Source organism: Cupressus sempervirens, chromosome 4 (assembly GCF_028749045.1).
Source record: "Cupressus sempervirens isolate cs-2001-9-10 chromosome 4, ASM2874904v1, whole genome shotgun sequence".
Taxonomy (NCBI): Eukaryota; Viridiplantae; Streptophyta; class Pinopsida; order Cupressales; family Cupressaceae; genus Cupressus; species Cupressus sempervirens.
This window is the reverse complement of record NC_143121.1, coordinates 305,949,673-305,973,002: the sequence shown is the minus strand read 5'-3', so window position 1 is coordinate 305,973,002 and position 23,330 is coordinate 305,949,673. Positions and strand designations below refer to the sequence as shown.

At 32.9% G+C, this 23,330-nt stretch overlaps 1 pseudogene; it reads left to right on the top strand.

Annotated features, from left to right (window-relative positions):
• The first annotated feature begins 15,981 nt into the window (after positions 1 to 15,981).
• LOC149561226 (GRAS family protein RAM1-like) overlaps positions 15,982 to 23,330 on the top strand; it is a 107,854-nt pseudogene continuing 100,505 nt past the window's right edge.

Sequence of the window (23,330 nt, the reverse complement as noted above, 5' to 3'; positions counted from 1 at the left end):
CATCTATTACAAAACCAATTTTGAAAAATCTCAAAAAAAGTATACTCTGTCGAGTTGGAGACATAAGGCGATGGATAAAGGTGTTCTTGAACATTTTGAATTTAGTTTTCACTGATAAGTGTTTTTGTCACTATTGCCAAAGGGGGAGATTGTTGACATTTTAGTCATGTTTCTTATTAGTGACATACACTTATTTAGATTGTAAGTATGTACCAAGCATATTGTATAATTAACAGTGTTAACCAAGCATTTCAAATGCTACCAAATTTTACAGTTGCTACTGAGTCCCTTGGATAGTATTCAGTTTGCACCGAGCAATTACTAGAAAATTTTTGATCAGTGGTGTAAACCAAGCATCACAATGTATGCCAAGTTTAGTAGTGCAAACTGAGTTATGCAATGCATACCGAGTTCAAAGTTACTATGATGAGAGTCTAGTGTTAATTGAGCTACTCAAATGCTAACCAAGTGACACAATTTATACTGAGCTCATAGTGATAGGATTGCCTGAGGTATGCAATGTGAATTAAATGATTCAGTTTATATGTCGAGTTTCACAATATTCATCAAGTCACCAATGTAGACCAAGTACAAGACTACTTGGAAGTGATCACTATGGACCAAGCTTCTACATATACCAAGTACATGATGATCCTAAGCATTGATAGTGGACACCAAGTATCAAGATCTCATCGAGCTAGTCTTTAGAACTTGAGTGATTTTATTTGGCTAACTTTGTGATTTTTGTGTAAACATGTATTATTGTCGGCTTTGTAATTTGTTAAAATTGGATTGGTATATATGTAATTTATTGTATCACATCCAACATGATGATATGATGTAATGTAACAAGAAGAGAAAAGAGGGGAGAGAATTAGAAAGGCTATATTAGTATAAGGAGAAACAAAGGTTTTTATATCATAGCAAGGTGATTTCTATACTTAAAGGAATCTCATTTAGTAGACCAAGTTGTAGATCAAAGATTAGTTGTTGTTTCATCCTTATAAGTGGATTAGTCAAATCCTTTTAACAAGGTAGACCTAACAATCTTATGTATATCTGTTTATCAAGTGCATACTTCATATGTTTGCAAATCCTTTTGCAAGGTGGACCTAGTAGTCATTATTGCTCCTAATAGGGTAGATCATCAAAAGTCATCATTGTAAGCATTAATAGAACAACTTTATACTGTAGTACTAAAGCTTGTAGGTATCATACCCACCCTAGTTTTACTTTCTATTTGGAAGGTTTCTAGGTCACCAAATTATATCATAGTGTCATGAATGTTTTAATATTTTCACTTTCCCATGCATGCAATTAAATCAAAATACACATGAAGGCTTAATTTCTATTTAAGGATTAATTTTTATAAGTTACTAATTCATCCCTCCCCTCTTAGTATCTTAGGCTATCATAATATTTCCAACACATACTCCATAAAGGATTTCACTACCCAAGGAAGGAGGAAAGGCCTACCAACATATGGAAGCACTTAGGCCTTTGGGAAGTTCTCCAAAGGTCTTTGGAAAGAGAAAAAGACAAGTAGCTTGGTTTACATAAATGCTAGAGTAGTTAAGTAGGATATTTCAAAATTAAATGTTGGTTAGTAATTTGGTGATTGGAACATGATGTTTTGTAGAAATTATTTATTAGTAAAATGTAATAGGGGGCTACCAAGTGGCCAAGTCACCCACTTGTATTGTGTAAGGGATTAGGATAGTAGTTTAGCATGATAATGTAGCTTAAGTGGTAATATGAGTTAGTTAGGAGTAGTTAGTAAATGTTAAATTAAATTTAGTAGTTAGTCTAAGATAAATTCAAAGAAAATGCTTAGTGGTTAGTAAAGAATGTTTAGTGCAATGAAAATGATTATTTATTTATAATATGAATGTTAAATAGTTTGAGATAGAAGTGATGGGTAAGTAGTGAATCTTTAGAAAATATAGGTGATTAAGATTTAAGTAAGTGTTAGTGGTAAGTAAACATTATTTAACAAGTATAAGCTATATAGTTATGATTAATGAAGGATTAAGTGCACCATGGATTTAAATTAAAATGGTATTTATATGGTTTTATTATAATGTCATAAATATGTTGTGACATTGGCTAATGGGGAAAATTATAGTAGCTAGGAGTTTATGTTGATGAAGTAAGTGTGTGGGTCGTTATTTTATTATAAGGTTATAATATTTTGAAAGATTTAATTATTTTATTTAGGAAATTTTTTTAACAATGCTTTATAATAATCTCTTTGTATTTTATTATGGGTGTACATAATTCAAACTACTAAGATTATAGTTTTGAAGGGGTTATCAAAGGGTTCTTGTATGGCCAACTTATTGCTAGCATAGGATTAATTTTTGCTATGTAAATGTATGTTGTAATTGTTTAAATGATGAGTATTTAATTTCTTGATTTAGTTCTAATAGGCTATGTTAATACTCAGGATCAAGTATTAAGGTGATAGGTCAGCTTCCTAAAGATCCAGAACTAGCTCACCGAGGACTTGAACTAGTATAATGAAATGAATTTAAGTTATCATACCAACCTAATAAAAATTGTGTTATTGAGAAAATAATTTTTTGAAATAAAATATAATTAAGAAAGGTTATCTTAATCGTTAAATAGGATTAAAACCCAAATGTGTCAATTAAGGGTTATGTTTCCACCATCATGATTGAAAATAGAATGTGTGTATCAAACCTCACCTAAAGTAAACCTATCCAACTCAATTCAACTTACGAACTTGGAAATCCTACATAATCATCAAATACGATGGTATACCTTGGTAAACATGGCATTATGCTTTAGATCAATTGACTTAACCTACATGAATTATGTGTTCCTATAGCACTAGGACTTAGGGTTTCAAACCTACGTCGTGTGTTGGAATACCGACTCTGAATCTTGATGATATTAAATGGAAACTCACTTTTAATCCTTTTTCAACTTTCCTTAACCTTTTAAGTGTAGCATTTTTTAACATAGTGGATTAATAAACTAAAAAAATAAAAAGATCCGTGTGTTTTTACCCCAAATTTGTGGCATGTGATTTTGGTATCAAAGCCTAGGTTTGTAACACTTGGGCAACAATGGGTCCATGTAAAGTGTAGATGTTTAAATTTTACTACATGAAGTAAGGATTTCTCTTTGCATAATTTTAAGTAAAGCTAATTTAATTCTTTCTAAACAATGATACTAATTTCTAAACTGAATCAAAACCTAAAATGGATATTAACGATTGAAAATGGCCAACCAAATTAGATAAATTAGTCTTCAGGACTTGAAAAAAATTGATTTGATATAAGAATGTTACATTTATATTAAGGAAGATTGTGATCTCATAAAGAATTCAAAATTATATTGAACATGATCACCTTGGGGTAAAACTAAGTTAAGAACCCTAAAAACAACTTTGAATCATGTGAGTGGAAATGAGTAAATAACCTAGAAGTCAACAAGAAAGTGTTTCTCACCACCTTAAGTAAAAGTAAGTATTGCAGTTGACATCAAGTATGGAAGTGATCAAGTAGACTAGTATTGATTTAGACATTACAACATAAGCAAAGGAAACCTATGATCTTCGTAATCTAATTTTGTACCTTCAGATTGAAATCTTGAATCGATAAATGAATGGTGAGTAAATAAGAAGGTAACACCTAAAAATGATACCATGTTATGAAGCTTTTGAGATACTGCTAATCTATTACAGTGTTAGAAATGTATAGATCCAGTAATCATTGGAAATAAAACAAGATGTCAATTGAAATCTGCAAGTAACTTTTGGAAACTTTGAACAATAGGATTATTAATGTGACAAGATATTCAACAAGCGAGTTAGCTACGAACACACACAAAATAAAAGAATCTTTGTCATCCTATCAGTAATGGAACAATAATCAGGGAATAAATCTATCTAAATATGGTAGTAAGAACAAAATTAAATGGTTAGAAGTATGCAACATATAGTATTGAATTGGTAAGATAGAAAATGCAAACTTATGAGATAGGGTTATATGACTTTAATTATGTTAGCAGGCTTATTGTATAAGCATGAGTAATACTAAATTTTAACTATCAAGTGAATGCTCATAAAGTTTGGTATTGAAATTATTGGATCAATTATAACCCTACAATTTAGAGAAAGTAAAGTCATGATGAGTTCATCAACGTAATACAAACTAAAGGTTCAGGTATCAGAGTTAAGTAATAAGAGGATTATAAGCCATGAAGCATGACAAGAATAATGATGATGACCTATATTGACAATAAGGAGATAGTTGTAAGAATGAATAAGTAAACATTAACAACATCCTAATAATGGTTCTATATCTACCCAATGGTAAACCTACAACCTAAGGATGAATTATACCAAATTTGGTGAGATTGATGGCACAACTTCAGTTGGTATATTGTGGTGAATTTGACCTAAGAAAGATTATGGGTAGGAGCCCTAATATGTAATCATAGTGAATTAAGGATAAAATATTTGGTTTTGTAATTGTAACTCAAATTAAAATTGTACTGACACTGATGTCCCCACATATTTAGATTCTTTGAAAAGAAACCAACATAATTGACACAAGCAAGGAAAGAATAACTAGGGCCAAAGGCTCACCTAGCTATCCAAACCACCCTGAAAGAGTTAACACAGTGGAAAACACAACACAAACACAACACCAAGGAGAGAGAACAAGATATCTTTTATTGATTCATCAAATATTCAGCATACATGCCTAGTTGTAAGGCATTTTGGGTTACGACCAATTACAAATACATTCACATTCAAAGATCAAACTTCTTCTCTTCCAATTGTCTTCCTTGTCAAACCTTGTCTCCCAAAAACCTACCTAACTCTAAGCCTAAACACCCTATTTATACTAGCCAAAATGGCTTACAGATCATTCTAGAACATTACATAAGAGAAAGACCGACACAAGATCCTATCATTAAATTCATTATCAAAATTAAATATGCAAGTCGGCTCCCACTAAGAACAAAAAATAGACAACTCAGCACCCACTGGATAACTCGACACCCACTAGGAAACTGGCGCTTGACATCAACTAGAAGCTGGCAACTCGGCATCAACTAGAAACTGGTCACTCGACATCAATTGGAAAAATTAATAAAAGAATGAGCAGGATAACAAGGGAACGCAATATGCTCTTGCATCAGACAACCAGGGTTGAAAGAAATGATTCTCCTGAATCATTGAGATGTCCCAACCTAAGTTCAATCCAACTCAAATTGAGAAATTCATGAAGCATCTTGAATAGGTCTGTTCTTCCACTTCACCAAATATTCATAGTAATATTTTCCTCTTGTACTCTTGCCAACTCTCTGATCCAATATCTGTTCAACTTACTCAATCTATTTTTAAAAAAAATCATTGGGTATAACAACTTCATCCTTTGACTCATGATACTTATACAAATCAGCAATATTAAATATAGAAGATATATCCATGTCATCAAGCAACTCAACTTCATAAGCATTACTACTATCAAACTTCTTTAGGATCTTACAAGGTCCCAATTTCTTCATCTTTAGCTTGCTATATGTTTCAACTAGGAATCTTCATTTCTTTAGATGAACCATCACCTCATCACCAACTTGAAAATCATGGTATCTTCTAGAATGATCAATATTCTCCTTATACTTTTGATTTCTGTTTTCCAACCTCAACTTCACTTCCTTATGCAAAGATTCTATGAAATAAAAAAATTCTTCTCTTGCAATGCTTTTCTTTTCTTCACTAGAAAGATCTCTCAAATCTGATATACCTCTAGGATGCATTCTAGCAACAATCTCAGAAGGTGTCTTCCATGTACTCCTATTCACAGAATTATTATATGCCAATTTAGCTTGTGCTAATACCATCTCCCAATTACTCAGCTTACTCCCAACTAAACATCTCAACAAATTACCCAAGCTTCTATTCACAACTTCTATCTATACATCTATTTGTGGATGGAATGTAGAACTAAACTTCAATTCAGTAACCATCTTCTTCCACAAAGTCTTCCAAAAATAACCAACAAACTTACTATCTCTGTCTGAAATAATCCTTCTTGGTAATCCATGCAATCTCATAATCTCTTTAAAGATAAGTTCAGCAACATGCTCAGCATCTAATGTCTTCTTACATGGTATAAAATGAGCCATCTTAGAAAATCTGTCCACTACAACAAATATGGAATCATACCGTTTCACTAGGCAATCCAAGAACAAAATCCATACTGATATCAGTCCAAGGTTTCTCAGGAACAATAATAGGTGAATACAAACTAGTATTTTGACTCACTCCCTTTGTAACTTGACAAACTCCACAACTCTTTACAAATTTTTGAATATCCTTATACATTTGTGGCCAATAATACTTCTCTTTCAAAAAACACAATGTCTTATCAATTTTAAAATGTTCAGCTAATCTACAACTATGCTTTTCCTTAATCAAATTCAACCTCATAAAACTTCTAGGAATACACAAGTGAATATCTTTGAACAAAATACCTTCTTGAATGAAATACTCATCATACTTACTTATGTGATCTATCAGATTTGGTGCTCTACACTCTCTCCATGCCTCAAAAAAATCAGGATTAGCATCATATAACTCTTTCATCTCATCAAAACCAAGAACTTCAACCTTCATTTCAGTTAACAAAGAACGTCTTCTACTCAATGCATCAACAACTTTGTTAGTAACTCCACTCTTATGCTTGATCACAAATGTAAAACTTTGCAAATACTCAACCACTTCATATGTCTTTGATTCAATGTATGTTGACTTCCCATGTATTGTAAAGCTTTATTATCAGTATACAACATAAACTTCTTAGGCATCAAATAATGTCTCCACTTCTTCAATGTTTGAACAATAGCATAAAACTCTTGATCATACACAGAATATTTCCTTTTAGCCTCATTCAACTTTTCACTAAAGAAAGCAATAGGCTTACCTTCTTGACTTAATATAGCTCCTATTGCGTTACCACTTGCATCACATTCAACTTGAAATACTTTGTTGAAATTAGGTAAAGCCAATGTAGGTAATTCAATAATCTTTTGTTTCAAAGTCTCAAAACTCTTATCAGCTTCATTTCTCCACTTGAATTCCTTTTTATCTCACCTCATTGTTTCATTCATAGCATTACAAATAGCACTGAAATTCTTTATAAACTTTCTGTAAAAACTAGCCAAACCATGAAATGATCTTACCTCACTCACATTCTGATGTGTAGGCCATTCCAAAATTGCTTTAACCTTCTCAGGATCCATATTCAAACCATCAACTGAAATCATAAATCCCAAATACACAATCTCCTCTTGCATAAAAGAACACTTTTTCAGATTAATCAACAACTTTTCCTCTTTCAATCTTTGCAATACTTGTCTAATACGCTCAAGATGTTCTTCCTTAGTCTTGTTGAATATCATAATATCATCCAAATAAACAATCAAAAATTTACCCAAAAATTGTTTTAGAACTTCATTCATCAACCTCATGAAAGTACTAGGTGCATTAGTCAAACCAAAAGGCATAACCAACCATTCATACAAACTATCTTTTGTCTTGAAAGCAGTCTTCCATTCATCACCTTCTCTAATTATGATTTGATGATAGCCACTCTTCAAATAAATCTTGGTAAAATACTTTGCTCCACTTAAACAATCCATTATGTCATCCATCCTCGGCATATGAAACCTATATTTCACTATTATCTTGTTAATGGCTCTGGAATTAGTACACAATCTCCATTCTTTTTAGGTACTAATATAGTGGGTATAGCACATGGACTCAAGCTTTCTCTGATCAAATCTTTCTGCAACAACTCATGCACTTGTCTACTTAGTTCTTCATTCTCTATGGGTGTCAATTTATATAGTGCTTTGTTTGGCAAACTAGCTCCAGGAATTAGATCCATACAATGACTTATACTTCTTACTAGAGGTAAACCATCATGGATATCATGAACAATAATGCCTTTATACTCATTCAGTAACTTTGCAATTTCTCCTGGCACTTGGTCAATACTACCATCTGTCACTTGGTCACCATTGACTGGTACTTAGTTAACATTATTTTTTGGCACTTAGTCTCCATTGATAAAACTCGGTTTTCATGGAATTATAGCAAAACAAACTTGATTCTTCTTCACTTCCTTTTCAAATTGTTTCCCATTAACCATGCAAATTTTTATAGCAGTATAACTAACCTCATCTAGAACTTCAATCAAAAGCAACAATGTTTCTTTCTTCCCATTTACCCAAAGAGTATATTGATTCAATCTTCCATCATGTACAACATATCTATCATATTTCCAAGGTCTACCCAACAAAATATGACAACAATCCATGAGCATAATAGAACACAAAACTTCATTAAAGTAATGTCCAATTTTGAATTTCACAAAGAATTATTCACTTACCAATATCTTATGCTCATCTTTGATCTGTGAAACATGATAAGGTTTGGGATGTTTCAGTCTTTGTAACTACAAATTTTTAACTAGCTCTTTTGATGCCAGATTTGTAGAACTTCCATTGTCAATAATCATTTTACAGCATTTTCCAGCCATCTTACATCTTGTACTGAAAGGACTTCTCCTTAAAACAGGTTCCTCATCACCCCCCTTATTACATAAGGTTCTTCTCACCATCAAATTTTCTCCAATCTTAGGTCAACTTGGTGAACTCTCAATGTCTTCTTGAATCATAGCATTTCTATTAGTCTGCCCACATTCAGAAGATGTACATTCAAAGGATCTATGCCCTTCTTTTCAACATCTAAAACAATTACCATGAAATCCACCTCTAGAATAATAATTACCTCTTCCTCGATAAGAATTAGTGCCTCCTCAGTAAGAATTACAACTGTTCCATTCAGTCTTGCCTTTGTCATCATTCTTCCATTCAGTTTTGCCTTTATCTTGCAAAAAATTATTAGATCTGCTACCTTCTCCATAGGATCTACGTCTGCCTCTCTAGAATCTACCTCCCCTACCTCTCTGTCTTTATTCATGCTTCTTTGTCAAGATATCCTCAGCTTTCAAGGCATATTGATATGCTTCTTCTACACTTTCCAGCTTCACAAAACTTATTTCATCTTGTATCCTAGATCTAAATCCATTAATGTACCTTGCAATTTTCTCAACATCATCATTCACATGTCCAGATCTGATGCCTAGGCTATAGAATTCCTTAGTATACTCTATCACAGTCATGTCTTTTTATTTCAAATTTTGCATCTTTCTCAACAAGCTAACTTGGTAATCAACAAGAAGGAATTTTTTCTTTACCTTGTTTACCATCTTTGGCCAAGTTCTGATCTTCTCCTTTCCTCTCCTTTGTCTATCAGTTTGCAAGTTCTGCAACCATAGTGATGAATGACCTTTTAGCTTAGTGACTGCAATCTTTACCTTTCTATTATCAGGGGTGTTTTCATACTCAAAGAACTTCTCCATATCAAAGATCCAATCTAGCACAGCATTGGTATCCAATTTTCCATCATAAGGAACAACTTCTATAGTAGGCTTTGAATTTGCTCTAGCCAATACTCTCAACAATCTTTCTTCATCTTGATCTTCTTCAGGTTTTGGATTATGGTTTGGTGCCACTGTTTCATCATCACTTACATCATCAAGATGTGCTCCTCTCCTTTGGGTTGTCTCCACAACATCTAATCTGGCTGCAATTTGTCTCAACTGATCCAATATAGCATTATCAACATTATTTCCTCTACCGAAAACCATCTTTAAAAATTAGGTCCCTGCAAGATCGTAACCCTCTACAAGTTATAGGTCAAATATATAGATCTGCCACCTTACAACCAAATCCAAATTAAAGTTCTACATGATCCAATCTTCACAAGGATGAACTTCAAGCTTTGATACCAACTAACACAGGCAAGGATAGAATAACTAGGGCCAAAGGCTCACCCAGCTATCCAAACCACCCTACAAGAGTTAACACAATGGAAAACACAACACAAACACAACACCAAGGAGAGAGAACAAGATATCTTTTATTGATTCATCAAATATTCAGCATACATGCCTAGTTGTAGGGCCTTCTATGTTATGACCAATTACAAATACATTCACATTCAAAGATCAAACTTCTTCTCTTCCAATCTTCTTCCTCCCTAGATCTTCTCTCCCAAAAACCTACCTAACTCTAAGCCTAAACACCTTATTTATACTTGCCAAAATGGCTTACAGATAATTATAGAACATTACATAAGAGAAAGGCCGAAATAAGACCCTATCATTAAATTCATTATCAAAATTAAATATGTAAGTTGGCTCCTACTAAGAACCAAAAATAAATAACTTAGCAACTCGACATTAACTAGAAACTGGTAACTCAACATCACTCGTGATCAACTGGAAACTGGCGCTCGACATCAATTGGAAATGGGCAACTTGGCATCACTTGACATTAACTGGAAACTAGCACTCGACATCAACTAGAAGTTGGCAACTTGGCATCACTCAGTATCAACTAAAAACTGGTGCTCGGCATCAACTAGAAATTGAAAACTCAACATCACTCCACATCAACTAGAAACTGGCAACTTGACATCACTTGGCATCAATAGGAAACTGGCACTCGGCATCAACTGGAAGTTGGCAACTTGGCATCACTCGGCATCAGGTGGAAACTAGTCACTCGGCATCAACTAGCCAAATGAACAAAATAATGAGTAGGATGAAAAGGCAACCCAAGATGCTCTTGCATTAATAACAATAAGAGGATGGAAGGGGGACTCATTTTAGTATCCTCGCATTTTCCCTTTTGAGTAATTTTTGATCAGGACAAACCCCTTAGTATAGTAAACCCTAATTGTAGGGCAATGAAGATAGGTATGTAGTTAATATGTGGGATCAATCCTAATTTGAGTAATATGGTCTTTAGACTGCCACCTTATTTTGATTCAAGATCCCTACAATCTATTTGGAAGACTTAAGATTCCTATTTTTTCTCAGTAACCATGGTATGACCGCATTATGTCAGTAATTTAAATTTTTTTAGTAATTGGATTATTGCCTTATTTTTCTAATTTCATATTTTGGTATTTTAATGTCTTTTTATTTTTATTTTCCAAGCAGTGTAATGTTGGGCTCTTTAGCCAAACTATATTATTGATGATTTTATTTACCTCTAGTCATCTCTTTATTTCTTCATTAAAATTTTTTCTATTGTGGCCACTCTTTATTTCTTTTCCTTTAGACTTTTGTATTGGATATTTCATCCTTGATGTTGAATTTAAATTTTGAAGTACTTTTATATGAATTTTATTTACAAAAGTGACATATGATGGGCCTACCAAAGGGATTCCCAAAAACTAAGTGGATGTATAACATTAGGGTATGGGGCTATTAGTAAGGGTATATATGCCCCACCCTCTCCCAAGACTTCAAGAATAGGACTAGTGATATTTGTTGACTATTTTGAGTAATGGATTGCATAATAATATTTATCTGGTTAAGATTACAAGTTAATTGAATTGAATTCTAGATGAAAAATTTGCATGTGTAGTCATGGTCTTGTTTTGTGGCCTATTAAAGAATTAGTATTTCATGGAAACTCTAAAGAAAAAGTGATTAACCCTACATGAAGAGCGATGTTGCATTATAAGAAACCTCATTTGAGAGAGTCTCATACAAATTTTATCCCGATGAGTGGGTATGTGGAATTTAGAATATTTTATGATATAATTATTATTAGAGAATATATAAGTATTTTATACTAGATTAGAATGTTGTTCATATGTGAGCAATATGTTTTAAGAAATGTTTGGCCCTAGAAAATGTAACCATGTCAGAGTTTTTGATTGAACTTTTATTTTAGCAATGGTAATTAGGAAAATAGTTTATCATCCCTAAGTATGTATGGGAATTATTAATCATTCTTTTAAGAGTAAATCTTGGAATAAGTCCAAACAAGGTCTATTATAGGATGAACAATTTAGTTGTGCGACTTTCAGGATGAAGTCAAAGGCTGGTGGGGTAGGATGTAAGGTCCCTCCTCATATGTACTTATTAAATATGATTTTCTCTATTAAATCTATCATAGGATATTGGAATAGATATGAAGTAATGTTTTATGGTTTAGATGTCTTGATAGAAACTAAGATCAACTGATACATTCATGTTTTAAACAGTTAGTGATTCGAGAACTACTATATTATCTCAACTATTTAAACATTATTTTTTACTAATGATGGTATGAGGTGTTTCAAATTATGATGATGTTTATGATTTTTAGCTATATGCATGCCTTATGATGATTATTTTAGTATTTTAATTAGAAATAATGAATAGGTTAGGTTATATTGATTATGCAATTATTGTTGATTAAATATGTATAGAAAAGAGATAAATAGTTATCTATATGATAGATTGATGTTTTCATTTATGTGATTATCCAGATGAGTTTTAAAAATATACATGTGAATTTTATCAAACTACTAATGTGTGAAATGAAGTGTATAGGATTATTAGCTAGGAAATCTTACAGAGAATCAGAACTCCAACCTATGTATATTTTATGAAAACCATGGTTGAGCCTAATGAAGGATGCAAACCCCATTATTTTATATTTTATTTGTATCATAAATTGAATGTATGTATCATTATATAATCATAAAGTGTTTAATATTTTGTAAATAGTGACCTTATAGTGTCACTCAACACTTGTGATTCATATATGCATTTCAACATGATAATTAGGGTTAACCGAGTAACCTAATAATATGAATGGACTAGGTTAGTAACCTAATACTAATTAGTTGGTAATCAAAATTAATTACCCTAATCTAAGTTTACTAGTAATATTTCATTCCTAGGGTTTTTAGAAAGTCCAAATATTTCAAGCAATTTAATAGGTCATTAAATAGTCCTAGAGGTCAAAAATTATGAAAACTAAGTGCCTATTGGGTATATGTATGGGTTGCAGGCATTTTCCACCCCTCTAGCCACTTTCTTTCACTATTTTGACCACCTAAATATCCCATTTTCACTTTAATGTGAGAATTGGAGTTTCACCATGAGTTTGACAAGTTATACTCTACAATGAAGTTTTCCTTAAAGATAAGGTTATGTTAGAAGACTCTAGAAGCCTTTAGTCAAGTGGGGAGTTATTGCAATTTATAGGTAGTTGAGTTAGGAGCCTATTTAGTGGTAGATTTGAGGATCGAAGAGTGTTCACCCAACCTCTAGATGTAGAGAGTAAAGTCGGGATTGAAGGAGGAAGAAGGGTAGCTCTTCTCTAATTTTAGTTTTCCATAACCATTTGTGAAGGTATGAATCCTTCAAATTCATGTCTTCATTTTGTGTTTCATTTCTTAAAGTAGGTTTCAACATGTGTTTGTATTTTTATGTATGATGAACATGTTAGGGATGGGATTGTGATGGGTTTTCTTAAAAAACATCCTTCACATTCTTACATTTTGATTTTTGAGAGAAAATGTAAGGGTTGTGTTAGCATTACTCACCATTAGATATGTTAGAAGTGGCCATGTATAGGATGAGGGCTTCATTTGGACACTATTAGTGTAGAGTCTCCCCTTAGGATGGGGATTGGGAGAGAGTAAGGTGTTATGGGCCCCTACTCGTCAGTACAAACCATGTTGGTGTTTTAGAAAATTTAAAAGTGAAAGAGCAAAAGGTCTTATGATTATAGCCTTGAAAGGTCATTTGTTATAGTGTTGTGATTAACTTCTCCTATCTAGAAAAATCCACCTTCTCCCTAGTCTGGTTCAATAATGACCCTATTATAGATACCTAGGATTGGAGTAAATAGGTTGAATGTGTTTTCATGTTAAATCTGTTTGTCTCCTAGTCAATTTCATTTCCTCGATGGTTACCTTGATGAAATTTGCAAATTTCATAGTGGCTAGCTTGATATGGAGCCAAGTAGGAATTTAGAGTTGTTGTTTCAATTCAAATGTTTGGGAGATTTCTCCTCAAGATAATGATCCGATTATAAAAAGCTATTTTTAAACTTAGTTTGAAATGACCATGATGTTGGGTTTTCTTCCCTAGTTCTTTCCCCATGGAGTCTTTGAATTAGGTGATTCAATCAAATGAATGAAAAGTGGCTAGCCCAATTATGTTGAAAAAAATTAAGTATTTTCATTTCATATGATATTCCTTATGATTTAGTTTACATGCATATGTTTATCGATAAATGGATGCAATGATTTTTTAGCTTTCTTATAGCATTCTTATAGTTGAACTTCATATTCATATGATTAATGGTAATTAAATTAAATGATTTTACATAAAAAGTTATGCAATTTGATTTCCAAATCTAAGTTAAGAAATTTTGATTATATGAATGGTAGTACATCTTGTATTTTCATAATTGTTGGAAAGAAAAATAATCATTTTTGAATCCATTAATACAACATCAAACATTATGCTATTATTTATCCTAGAAATTGTGGAAGAAATTTATCCCCTTTGGCTAACTAAATTGAATATTAGGGCCATCATGGATTGGCTAGCACCCACCAGTGTCACTAAGGCAAGGAGCTTTATGGGACTAGCAAGGTATTATCGACGCTTCATTGTAGGATTCTCTAGATTGGAACATCCCATCACATCTCTTCAGAGGAAGGGAAAGAAGTATCAGTGGACAAAGAAGTGTGATAGAGCTTTTCAAGAGCTCAAGAGAGCCCTCATGAGTGCACCAATTCTTGCAGTACCAGACCCATTTGCAGACTTCGTGGTGTGCACTGATGCATCTTTGGATGGTATAGGGGCAGTCCTTATGTAGGATGGCTGACCCATTTCCTTTGAGTCTAGGAAGTTGAAGACTCATGAACTCAACTACCCTACTCATGACCTAGAGCTTGCTGTAGTAGTTCATGCCTTAGTGAGGTGGTGACACTTTCTACTAGGTCATAGATTTGAGCTTCATTCCAACTACCAGAGCTTACAGTACATATTCACATAGCCGAACCTTAATGCTAGGCAGAGAAGGTGGATGAAGTTCCTTTGTGTGTACAATTTTAATGTTCATTACATCAAGGGGAAGGAGAATGTAATTGCAGATGCCTTAAGTAGAAGGCGCCATGAGCTATCATCTATGACTACTTGTACTGATTTGAGGGAAAGGATTCTTTAGCACTTGCCAGTGGATGAGCTTTATTTAGAGGTTAGTCAGGTGGTGTATTCTCAGAGACCCTTAGAAGGGAAGTATTCAGAGTATTCCTTGGAGTCCAGTGGACTCTTGTGCCATAGAGGATGTATTTATGTACCCCTCACTGGGGGATTGCGTGAGTTCATTATACTTGAGGCTCACAAAGCACCTTATGCAGAGCACCCCAGTGTTAAGAAGTTATGTGCAGATTTGAGATCGATATATCACTGGCCAGGCATGAGAGTGCATATTGCTAACATAGTTATGAGATGCTTTGAGTGTCAGAGGGTGAAGGCAGAGCATCAACATCCCGGTGGGCTCCTTCAGTGTCATGAGATTGTAGAGTGGAAGTGGGATGTTATATCTATGGACTTTACTGTTGGTCTCCCCTTGTCGTCTCATCGCCATGATGCCATTTTGGTGACAGTTAACACATTGACCAAGGTTTCCCACTTCTCTTCTGTGCATACTACATATACAGCATGAAACATAGCGTAGGTGTTTCTACGAGATATTGTCAGACTTCATGGCATTCCCTGTAAGATCATCTCCGATAGGTACTCTTTGTTCACCTCTTCTTTTTGGAGAGAGTTGCAATTGGCATTGGGCACTAGGCTCAATTTTAGTATAGCATACCATCCTCAGACCGATGGACAGACTGTGTGAGTGAATCAAGTTTTGGAGGACATGTTGCGTATGTACATGATGGACCATCAAGTCAAGTGGGAGGAATACCTACATCTTTTCGAGTTTTCCTTTAACAATGGGCACCATTCTTCCATAGGTATGCTGCCTTATGAGGCCTTGTATGGAAGCCCTTGTAGCATGCCGTTGAGTTGGGATAGGATCAAGGATCGAGTATCTATTGACCCTCAATTGGTTAAGGAGATGGAGCAGCAGGTGACTCTGATTAGATAGCGCCTGAGAGAGGCACAGGATCGACAGAAGAAGTATGCATATGTGAAGAGGATAGATCAAGAGTATCAGGTTGGCGATAGAGTTTTCTTGAGGGTGTGGCCACATAAGAGTTCAATTTGATTCAAAAAGGGCTCTAAGTTTGCACCCTGGTTTGTCAGACCGTTTGAGATCCTAGAGAGGATAGGACCAGTTGCCTACCATTTAGCCCTACCACCTAGCTTGTCATGCATCTACGATGTGTTTCACATTTCCATACTTAGAGGATACATTTATGATGAGTCTCATATTATAGATTGGGATTCTTTGCAGGTGGAGTCGGATGGCCAGTTAGCACTACAACCCATCTGTATTATTGCCCGACAGACCCTAGCACTTCGAGGTCGAGAGTTGGACCAGGTTAGAGTCCAGTGGGATTGCTACAATGAGGTTATGACTTCTTGGGAGGATGTAGCATAGATGCGAGCACAGTACCCTTATCTTTTTGATGAACTCTAGGAGGAAGTTCATGCCTAGTGGCAGAGGATGTCAGGCCTCGCCTCAACCCATCCTAGCACCGATGATACATTATTATTTTGATACTCATGCTTTGTTATGTCAGAAAATTGTTGGATACATTGAAGATTATTAAGCTATTTTACGATGTGTTATGCTTACTTCAGTTATTGGATTTTGTCATTTAATGCTTATAAATATGTATAAGGATGAAGAAAATGTATGCAACACTAACACATTTGGTTATGCAAGTCGAAAGGTTAGAAATATGAGTAGAATTAGATAAACAACTATTTATTAAGAAATGGATGCTTTAATTTATATAATTCCTTTAATATGTAATTCACATTATGCATGTGGTTTTTGGACCTACTGATGTGTTCAATGAGTGTGCAAGAAAATTAGCCAAGACAACTCAATGGAAAAGCGGAGCTAAATTACTTGTTAATTTTGTACTAACCTTATATTGTAATTCTTTAAAGGTTGTAATTTGATCTTACTATTCTCCTAACTTTTAATTGTTCCTAATAAGTCTTTAAAGGCTTAGAAACATTAAATTTAATTACCCCTATGGGTAAGGGTATGGGTGGGGGTACTTTCCAACCAATTAGCCTCTTAGGGTCACTCAAAAACCCTATTTTAGGTTGATTTCGAAAATGAGTTGTTCTTTAGTTGGGTTAGTGAAACCAAACCCCCATATTTAGTTACCTGTAGCCTAGTGGAGTTAAGGACCATACTTAGAGGCATCTTGGGAGGAGTTTTGTTTTGTCACCCAATCCTCTAGTTTTGGAGGAAGTCTTGAAGATTGAAGGAAGAAAGGGAAGCTCTTCTCAAACCACCATTGTCGTAACTCTTTTAAGAAGGTAGGAGTTCTTCACTCCATGAATGGTTCTTTATGTGTGTTCATGTTTTGAATCTTGCTTGAATCATGTTGCAGACATTATGTAGCTATGCATTTCTTGCTTGTGTGTTGGGGGTGGATTTGGGAGGTATTTTATCTTGTTTTTATTTGATGTTATTCATATGCCTTCTTGATGTTTTGATTTTTTTGAGAGAGATTTTCATGGGGATGTTTTTAGCAACACTCACCCTTGGATAGGTAAGAAGTGGCCATGTTTGGGGAAAGGGCCTTAGTTGGACCTCAATAGTGTAGAGTCTCCTCTCATGGTGAGAGGAGGGAGAAAGGGTAGGGTGTATGGGGCCCTACTTGTCATCCCATACCTTGTTGTTATTGAGAATTCTTGAATGTGGAAAAGAATTAAAATCTTTGTGGATATAGCCTCGAAAGGGCCTTGTGAAAGAATGGAAGTTCTTGAAGTTTTAGCCCCGAAAGGGGTAAGCAAAGGTATAGTGATTGACTTCTCCTATTGAGAAAATCCACCTTTCCCCTATATTGGTTCATTGTTGGACCTATTGTGCAACCGGGTGGGAATGCATGTTTAATTTGCTTATCTCCTTGTGTTGTTTATCTCCATGTTGGTTCTTGTCTCTTCCATGTTTTCCCTTGATGGCATGAAGACATTTGATAAAAGTTCCCTTGTGAAAGCCTTGAAGAAAACTCATTGAATTGTAATATTTTGTAAGTTGTAATTGATTTTGATGTAGTGGCAAAGACATTGGGTTTTCTTACTGGTTCTTTTCCGATGGAGCCTTGAACCAGGATGAATAATAGAGGAAAGAAAAGATTATGAAATTCTCCTTGCAATGCTCTCATGTGTTTCCAAACTTTGGCATATATATGTGAGAAATTAGAATGATAGTTAATGTTTTGAATTGGGAAATTCTGAGTTCCAATTATGATAATGGAAGGAAAATGGATGTGATGAAGTTTCAATTCAATGTTTTGAACATTAACATGTTATAATATCAATCCTATATTGTGATCACCAAGCTAGCACTTTCATTGTTAAGTTACAATAGTGATACAATTAAATTTGATAAGGATTAATTCATCACCTTTTTGAATTATGAATATTGGTTCATAATTCCTTGATAAGATTCATTAAGAACAAGAGTAATTTATTAAGAGGCTTGAATTTCTTTGAATTTGAATAAAGAAGAAAGAACGCATACCTTGCTATGATGACTATATATAAAACATACAACCTTTCCTTTAGATGATTGAATTAACATGCACTATAGTAGAAAGAGAATTATAATCCCTTGAATTCTTTTGCATTAGAGTGCTTGTTCATAGAAACTACATTAACTCTAGAAATATCTAAACTCATCTTGCCTAACAATGGACTTGGCAAAAAAAAAAAAAACATGCTAGAACTTGGCAAAGAAATTGGTTTTCAAATTGTGCATCTCCAGGTCTAAAAACCCTCTTTGGAAAATGTATGGAGAAGCCTTAAAATCCCCCTGTCACAAAGAATATTCCATAAAATATTCTTCTTTGCATTACAAATTAAAAATCATTGTCAATTCATTAAATAATTTACTTTAATAAGATTGAATATAAAGCATCTCTCTCTCTCTCTCTCTCTCTCTCTCTCTGTCTCTGTCTCTCTCTCTCTCTCTCTCTCTCTATATATATATATATATATATATATATATATATATATATATGTTAATGCTTTTAAATTCCATCTCTCAACTATAAAACTTTTGTGCATTTAATTCCATAGCTCTTAGAGATTTTAAGCATGATTGAAGTTGAATCATATAGAAGATTTTATTAATTAAAAAAGGAAAAAAACCCAACCACCTGTCAGCTAGTATAGGGGTCAAATCACATGGGAGGGAGGCATGAGTTTTTTTTTATTTAACACTTAAATTGTGTCAGACCCTCTTTTATACTTTCCCCCAGTCATCATCATAACCCTGTGATGACATGGGGTGGGGTCATGCATTGTCATTGTGGAGGGTGGTGAATTTGATTAAACAACTTTAAAATGTAAATCCCCCTGCCCTCTCAGATCCATAGGACCCTGTGTGACTTGTCCCCCATGCAAGGACAAGGGACAGTCCTGCAACGCGTAGGCTTGGGCAGCACGTGGGCAGGCCTTTGATGGGTGCTGGGTGGGGTATGTATTAGGTTAGAGGGTGGGGTATTTTGGCATAATATGTTTCCATTTGTTTTTTTTTTAAATCTTGTTATGGTGTGTGGGTTACTTGTTAGTTAGTAGGTATTAGGATTGTTAAGTGATAATATTCTTTGGTTAGTATAGTTATATATATTAGTTAGTATGTGTAGTTTATTAATGTTAGATATAGCGTAGATTTAGGTTTATTGTAGATGAGAGTGGTATTTTATTGTAGTGTAGGTTATAATTTCCATTTTTTTGAATGTATGTTTGATTAGTAAGTTAATTAGTAATTAGTTAGGTTGTGTAATTAAAATATTTCAGTTTTAAGTTAGATTTAAATTTAAGTTTGAATGTTGATTATCATTTTTGGTTTAAATTTAAGTCATTTGTTTTAGTAATTTTTGATTTATTTAAGTTAGTTAATTGTTTAATGTTAAGTGGCTTAAATGTAATTAAGCTTAGATTTACATTAGTTTATGTAATGTAAGCTTAAGTTAATAAAGTTTCTTATAGTTAGTATGTTAGTTTTAGATGGTGGTGAATTAAGCTAAGATAGTTTAGTTGTGGATAAAGTTTAGATTGTTATATTTCGAATTAAGGATTACCTTGAAACCTATATTTAGATTATATTTCTTAGCTTTAGGAAGTAAGGTTATAATTCGTTTAGGTTGGTAATGGTGTTGATATTAGATTAGTTTTGTTTACAAAATTTTTACGTAAATTGAATATTGTAATTTAATACAATTTTTAATTATTCATTAATTAGTCTTATCTTATTATGAGCTCTATAGATTGATTTTAATGTGGACTTAAAGTTACAAAAATTCAAATAAAGTTCAAATTAAAATATAGATTTATTGAATTATTATAGACACCAACTTTAACAATGAACATTAAATTAATTAATTAGATTGTATAAGTATGTGGAGTTAATTGTCAATTGAGATGTTAAGATTGGTAAGTTAATGGATACGTTAAATATTAATTGTCATAGTATGCTTTAGTTTAGGTTTCATTCATTCAAATTTAATTTATAATTATCTCTTAGGTAGTTGTACTAATTCAGTTTTAAATTAGGGATTGTTGATATTGTAAATTAGCTCAAGTTCATTTATGAAGAAAGTTAAATCAATGTTTAATTCACATGTGAAGATTATAAAATTTAGATGAAGTGTAGAGAACCTTTGTTTAAAATTGAGCACAAGCATATCAAGCTTATAGTAGTTTAAGTTTTAACTTTTGAAAAAAAAAAAATTGCGGGTGTGTTTTGCCCTAGTTTTCTAGGCATGAAAGTTCTGATAGGCTATGTTAATATTCAAGATCAAGTATTAACGTGATAGGTTAGCTTCCTAAAGATGCAGAACCAGCTCACCAATGACTTGAACTTGTATAATGAAATGAATTTAAGGTATCATAGCAACCTAATAAAACTTTTGATATTGATGAAATAGTTTTGTGAAATGAAATATAATTAAGCAAGATTACCTTAACCATTAAATAGGGTTAAAACCCAAATGTGTCAATTAAGGGTTATGTTTCCACCCTCATGATTGAAAAGGAAACGTGTGTATCAAGCGTCACCTACACTAAACCTATCCAACTCAATTCAACTTAGGAGATTGGAAACCCTACATAATCCTTGAATACGATGTATACCTTGGTAGACATGGACCTACAATTTAGATCAATTGACTTAACCTACTTGAACTAAGTGTTCCTATAGCACTAGGACTTAGGGTTTCAAACCTATGTAGTGTGTTGGAATACTAACTCTACATCTTGATGATATGAAATTGAAACTCACTTTTTATCCTTTTTCAACATTCCTTAACCTTTTAAGTGTATCATGTTTTAACATAGTTGAGTAATAAATTAATAAATAAATAGAATCCATGTGATTATTCTGTGAATTTTAGGCATGATAGCAGAACCCATAGAATACTTTCATGAAAAAACCTACCAAAGAGAAGAAGAGAAAGAAGAAAACTACACAAGTTCTACTCTAACAATATGCAAGATTATATTATTAGCCAAAGAAATGAATAATAAAGTACAATAGATAAATCTTTATAGAAAGAGATAAAATAAACCTAATAGGAAACCCTAATAGGTAAAAAGAGATTTAATAATTAATTTAATTATTAAATGACTAAGGCAAGTACATGAAATTAAAATCTTTAGAAGGGAGTAAAGTTAATTTAATTAATGCAATTAAATTAATACTTTATGTGATAACAACACCTTAGCGGTAGAATTTACTAGATTAATCAAGCTAAAATAATTAAAGGAAATCAATGTAAGAATTAAATTTTTAAGGAATGTGTTGGATATTGTATATTAAAAAAGATGCTAAAAATAAATATAGGTTATTTCCTAGTTCTGTCAAGTTCCTTAATGGGGCATTACATTATCTATTATAGTGTCTTCCTCATTATTACATGTATTAACAAACTTTTTTTTATATATTTCAAAAATAAATAAATATATAGCCTTCATAGAGTCAATTTAAATTTTGGACCATTAATTGTAGTTTTGAACCTTTTATTAATCTCTTTTATTTTGATCCTCTATAACCCATTAGCATTAATAATTCACTATATGTTTCCTTTATGTGTATAACAATATTTAACAATGATTTCAAGTCCATTTGAATAATTATCATTTCATGTTTAACACTTGATTCATGTTTCATACCTAATTAGTTGTTATAGGGACTGACATAAGGCCCATGGTGATATATATAACTCATTATTTTGTGAAACACTACCTACCCATAAATTTTGCCCCAGCTTATAATGGAAGAATGATCTCCTTATTTTAACAAGGTTTTTGTGTTGTGGTTAACCCTTTTTGGTTCTTGTGTTGGAAACTATTCAAATCGGTATAATAAAGATTACCTTTTTCATATTGATATCCATCCATCTATCAATCAATCAATAATAACTTTATTCCTTTCAAAGCATTTATGTAGAGATAAATCATGTGATTGAAGCGTTCAAGCCATATTATCCTACCTAACCCTTCATATTCTATCAAGTTAAAATAATCACCATGAAAACATGCCTTTTGTGACATCATTTTAGGTCATTTATAGAGACATTCTATGGCATTGATAGTCATAATTTATTTTTAGGTATAATTGTATCATTTGGTGTACAAAATATCTTCTTGTTTTATTGAGGAATCTAATATTCAATTTTATTTTCTTATTTTGTGTATTTTAAACTAAAATTTATGGTTAATTCCCATATAGGGGATTCAATGATGTCAACCACTTTCACAATATATATTCCCATTTCCTATTTTTATGTGATAGGTGGTACAAGTCCACAAAACAAAATGAATAAATCTAATAGAGATTAATATGTGGTATAAGTTCATTGCGATTTTCTAGACTAAAGGAACCTCTAATGACATTTGGCAAGTTTCTTCACCTTATACAATTCATGTCATCGTGGATTTTTTATTTCTACCTAAAATTATGAGCATATGATAGTATTTATTTCACATTTAAAATCTAGTATCAAAATTTGGTTAAGAACAAGTATTCTACTTTTATAATCATTTCACTATTAAAAAAACAATAATATATTACTAAATAAACTACTATAAATTGTAGATACGTGACTAATTTTGATCACATGGCCAATGCTATTTTATTGCAATAAGTTTATCTCCCAACCAAGTTTATGACTAAACTATTTTAATCATTGATTAGGTCATTGATTTAGT